Below are 6,000 nucleotides of genomic sequence, written 5' to 3'. Positions count from 1 at the left end.
AGTTGCAATTGATTCCCTGCCTCCTCAACACCCCAAACCCTACAGTTGGAAGCATCTAGTTTTGCATCTGTTAACGAATTCCTTTCAGCATTTCTGAGTGCCTGTGTATGTGTCTGCTCTGTGGACACTCCTTTGAATTGGGTTTTAATGCCTTATAAGTTCCTCATTAATTCATGGCTAAGTAAAATCTTTGACATGTGTTTACTTTATATTTGTCTGAGTCATGATTTTATCCTTTATGAAAAATGATACTTTAACAGACAATAGATGAGAGTTCAGTTCTGAAGGGCCTTGAAATCCACTTTAGAGGGTTTAAATTTTAATAGTGTCAGAGGTTCTCAAAGCAGAAACAAAGTGGGATTAGATTTGTGTTTTCACACAAACACATGTGGTTGGGGTGGAGAGACCAGCTATTGGGCCACTGCCAGAGTCCAGGTAGGAGAAGGTGGGAGATGGAGTAGGGCCCAGCCCAAAGCCTTAACATGTAGTGACGCCAGGTGCTTCATAAACACTTAAAGATTAACAAAATGGATGAATTAAGTACTAACTTAAGGAAAGGGGAGATCAGAGAAGCATTTCTGAAGACAAGTTTCAATTAGGCACACCCACTACCTTCCAGACTCAATAATTTAAAACTTTCTGGGACTTCCCTGGTGGCACAGTGGTTAAGAATCTGCCTATCAATGCAGGGGACACGGGTTCGAGCCCTGGTCTGGGAAGATCCCACATGCTGCGGAGCAACAAAGCCCGTGCGCCACAAGTACTGAGCCTGAGCTCTAGAGCCCACGAGCCACAACTACTAAAGCCTGTGTGCCTAGAGCCTGTGCTGCACAACAAGAGAAGCCACTGCAACAAAGAGTAGCCCCCGCTCGCTGCAACTAGAGAAAGCCCGTGAACAGCAACGAAGACTCAACACAGCCAAAAAAAAAAAAAAATTTAAAACTTTCTGATTAAATGCTTTCGATTTATATTTTCACTGACCCTTATTAATATGATTTTTTTTGGTGGCACCGAGTACCAAATCTTAACACATATTCTAAAATCCTCTTTAACTCAATTCTGTACTCATTGTTACAGCACTGTTTCTGTTGACTCAGAATCTTTAGCCCGTAGGGTCTCACAATTGTCCTGTCTAGAAAGAGTATTATGCTTCAAAGAGAGGTAAGTACAGAAATTGGTGCTTTAAGGGTGTGGTAGACAGTTTCAACAGGGCCTCCAGTGAACCACTTGTGGAGTCTCCTCCCACACTGGCCCTGTGACTTTTTTTGGCCAATGGGACATTATCAGGCGTGGTATAAGCAGAGGTTGGATACACGGTTGTGTGTTGGGGTTTGTCTTCTGGAACATTCTCTCTTGGAACCCAACTACCATGTGCTATTGAAGTCTAGTTTTCCCTGTTGGAGAGAGGCCACCTGGGAGGAGCCAGAGTTGGAGATAGCACATGAAAAGAAAGGCCATGTAGAGGAGAACTGGGGTTCCTGCCAGCTCCCAGCTGAATGTGGGCTGCATGAGTGACCTGAGACACAGTCTTCCAGACTTAGGAGAAATGATAAATTGTTATAATTTTAAGCTGCTAAGTTTTGCTGCATGTGTGCATGTGTGTGTTTCATACAGCAAAGGGAAACTGAAACTGAAATAGGGTGAGAGCAGCTTTCCTAGAGGGGAGCCAGGAAGGGTACATCTGAGCCAAGTTCACTGTTTGAAAAATTCTCAATCAATGGCCCCAGCGATTTTGTTCAACCACAGTTCCTATTTTCAGTGAGGTAGCAAGTGCACCCCCTTTGTGAGCTGTCTTAGCATCAGCTCTCAGCTGACTAAAGTCAATAGTTCTTTGAGCACCTCATATACTTTATCCCCTGCCTGTTATGCCTGAATATCAACAGAGGGAAAGGAAACATGGCAAGCCCTAAGGTACAATCAGGATTCTAAAGAGATCCGAATAATTGGCTGTCTATATAAGACAGATGCCTGTAAAATTGGTTTCACCATAGCAAGCTCTTGAGAGATTTGGGGAATTGGGTCCATTTGGCTAATTTTTTCTTTATATTTAACACACACACACACATACACACACAAACACACACGTATAAAAAAAAGTTTGAACATGAAATTAGGGCTAATGAAAATGAGGTATGACAACCCTAACTGACTTTGATTTGTTCTTGCTTTGGGTATATTTTTTTATCTCACAGAGCCAGGAATTTTTTTTCATTTTTATTTTTTAATATATATATTTATTTATTTTTGGCTGCATTGGGTCTTTGTTGCTGCGTGCAGGCTCTCTCTCTAGTTGCAGCGAGCGGGAGCCACTCTTCATTGTGGTGCGTGGGCTTCTCTTGTTGCAGAGCACGGGCTCTAGGTGCGTGGGCTTCAGTAGTTGTGGCACTCGAGCTCAGTAGTTGTGGCTTGTGGGCTCTAGAGCTCAGGACCAGTAGTTGTGGTGCATGGGCTGAGCTGCTCCACAGCATGAGGGATCCTCCCAGACCAGGGCTCAAACCTGCATCCCTCATATCGGCAGGCGGATTCCCAACCACTGCGCCACCAGGGAAGTCCCAGGAATTTTAATTGTAGAACTTAGCTACTCTTAGGTGACCTAAAAAACAAACACCTGCTGGAAGATATAACAATAAATGCTCTCTTTGCAATATTGTCTATCAGAAATTACTCGGCTTAATCTCCACCCTTTATCCCTTGCTCTCCTACTCGTCCTACTTATCAACATCTATAATATTGAATAATTTTAATTGCTTTGCTTGAGGAATAATATTTGGTTCCAAACCCAGGAATGGCTGTTGGGCCTTTGGCTGAGTGGATAAAGTGGGCTGAAGGCAAGAGAGACTACTCAGGGCGATTTCTGTGGAGGGTGTGTGAAGGAAGGGCAGAGGGGAGGTGGTGAGTTACCAGGGAGGTAGGTCTGGAGGGGTGTTTCAAGGGAAAATTGTTGGGGTGAACGGCTGTGCACTGAGGTTCTCCACTCCTCTGTGTCTGCTTCTATGGACTCTTCAGTGAAATGTCCATGACCAGGAAATTTGCTGAGGGACTGGTCTGTTTTGAGATGTAGTAAAGTGCTGAGTCCTTGGGTGTGAGGGAAGCAGAGCCTTCCCATGGAGAGCCACACCACCTGGGTGCCACTGGTAATGTCTGTGGCAAGAACTTCTGTGGTATAGTTAGCAGAAACTGGCCTTCACACAAAGTGCCCCCACGCTCATTAAGAAGAGCTCTCTTCTTTTCTTCCGTGAGTAGGCCAAATGGATTTGATAAATCAAGGACTGACTTCTTGGGGAGGGGTAATGGGTAGGTTGGGAGTAGGAGATGGAGCCACTGCTGCTGGCCTAGTCTTGTTAAAAGAAGCCCGATTTTGTTTGGGAGGCGATTCCCAGCCCCAGGTGAGGAACCAGGTTTGGCTTAAGCTAATCATGGGATCTCATTTCTCTTTGCTAGTGTTTTAGGGAACTGGGCATATGACCTGATGCTGGCCAGTGAGATGTAGGAGGGGACATTTGCTAGGTGATTTCTAGGGACAAGTTTTTTGCCTACCAAAAAAGAGCTATGTACTAAGAGAAGGCTCTTTCCCACCAGTCCTCTTCCTTCCTGCTTGGATTGTTGTTATGTGACTATGCAATGATTGGCGTTTTGGCAGCCATCTTGTGATCCTGAGAAGGCCAACACAAGTGCAGAAAAGCTGAACAATCTTGGGACTACATATCTCCAGATATTTTCTTAGATGAGATAAATAATACGTTTGTGGTTTTGCTTTGTTTTACTTTTCTACATTAAAAAAAATTTATTTGTTTATTTATTTTAGTTTTGGCTGCATTGGGTCTTGGTTGCTATGCACAGGCTTTCTCTAGTTGTGGCCAGTGGGGGCTACTCTTGTTGCGGTGTGCAGGCTTCTCATTGCGGTGGCTTCTCTTTGTTGTGGAGCACGGGCTCTAGGAGCGAGGGCTTCAGTAGTTGTGGCACGCGGGCTCCATAGTTGTGGCTTCCAGGCTCTAGAGCACAGGCTCAGTAGCTGTGGCGCAAGGGCTTAAGTTGCTCCACGGCATGTTGGATCTTCCTGGACTAGAGATCGAACCCATGTCCCCTGCATTGGCAGGAAGATTCTTAACCATTGCGCCACCAGGGAAGTCTCTACATTTTTTTTAAACTAAAGAAAAATTCTTAAAAGGTGGTGGGAGATGAGGCAGTTGCAGCCACTGGCAGCCTGTTCTTGGATGAAACTTTGTTACGTAGGGAAGTAGGAACCCAGAGCTGCTATTACAAGGAGGCGCGGGGTGAAAGGGGACTTTTCCTTAAGAGGGGAGGAACCTTGCTTTGTCTGTAGTTGGATTGCCAGGGCCTAGCATAATGCTGGCCACTCCCAGGGGGTCAATGAAGCTTCGAGGCGCCAGGCTCGCAAGATGCTGGAGCCTTTCCTTTTGGATAAGGCAGGGACAGGAAGGCTTAGCCTGATCGCCAACAGTGTAGCACCCTCCCCCTAAGCTCACCCACCCCGGCTGCGTGGGAACCTGGGCCGGGAGGAAGGGGATGCACCTGTGCCCCAGAGCTGGGGGTGGGTGGAGAAAGCAAAGCCTTGCCCACTGACAAGGTTTTATCTCCAGTCTCTCGGTTCAGTGCATTTGTGGTTAAGCAAGCCGCTGTTGGTCAGGTTTTCCTGTTATGCCCAGCTGATATAGAACCCAAGTATTTTCTCCTACTCTGTTCATGGGCTAAATGAAGTTGGATGCTTCACTGTCTTCACCTGCAGTGCAGAGTTGGAGTCTCCAAGTTGCAGCCTGAGACAGCTGCAGAAATGAGGTCGTGCTCTGGGGTCGTGCTGGGTTTGCTCTGGTTGCTAGGCATCAGACTGGGGTCTGGTCCCCACAGAGCTGTCTCTCTGCTTACTTTACCTTCATTTGCACTCGCTACCTCCTTCCTCTAAGAACTGCATTTGCCGGCTGGGGCAGCAGCCCCTAGCTTGGAGGGAGACCCCAGAGGCAGCTCATGCTCCAACCGGACCCGGGTGTGTTCCACTTTGGCTGAGATCCTTTCAACCTAGACAAGGCACCAGGAGTTCCCCACAGCTCATGGGTGTAGATGCAGTGTTCCACCTGCAACCACCTTGGTCACCTCTGAGGTGTTCTCTGTTGTGTGGTCTGCCCCTTCCTTTCTTCCACTTCATGCCCCACACCTTAAGCTCTAGTACAGGTCCTGCTGCAGCATTTACTTAAAGGGTAAGTCATTTAACATGTCTATCTCACAGTTTCCAAGTTGCTGGATAATCACACATGTATTTAATTGTTACTGTGGGGACCAGAGGAAGTGTAAACGCCCTGGTCTCAGTTGGGCACTGCTGCTTCTCCTGCTTTGACCTCATGTCCTGGTTAGGATGCCACTGGGCACCCCCTGGGTGCTAGGGCCCAGCCCCCCTTCATACAGCAGAATTGGTAATTGGTCCTTTGTTTGTCAGGCCATGGCTTCATAGTCTGTTGTGACCCTAGTTCCATTTTAAATAAATAGCCCTTTGGACAAACTGGCAAAAAATGTTCTTCAAATGTTAAAAAATAGACAAAGTAAATGCGCACAGATCTAAAACAATTCTGTCATTTTCATAATGCTCAGATTTGATAAATGGTGGGAGTTTGACATAGTACAGTGGTTAAGAACATGCGTGGGTCTGAGTTAGAAAGACCTAGATTTGAACCTGCATAAAGTTGGACAGGTAGCTTAACCTCCCTGAACATAAGATGGGAATAATCCAAGCTTGGCCGCGCTGTTATAATGATGACACGACTATACAGTGATGACATGCTAACAGGTGTTGATATGTACTAGGGCCAGCATTTTATATAGAGATTTCGATGGCAAATTTCTTATTATCTTCACCCATTTCACAGATGATGAACCTAAAAAATAGGTGAGATAATCTCCTAACATCATACAGCTATTAATTGTGCAGCTGGGCTTTGAATCTAGGACATCGTCAGAAGCCCTGCTCTGAACAATCAGCTAAGTGCTGCA

The sequence above is a fragment of the Pseudorca crassidens genome, chromosome 8, assembly GCF_039906515.1.
Source record: "Pseudorca crassidens isolate mPseCra1 chromosome 8, mPseCra1.hap1, whole genome shotgun sequence".
Lineage (NCBI taxonomy): Eukaryota > Metazoa > Chordata > Mammalia > Artiodactyla > Delphinidae > Pseudorca > Pseudorca crassidens.
This window is presented reverse-complemented; position numbering follows the sequence as displayed.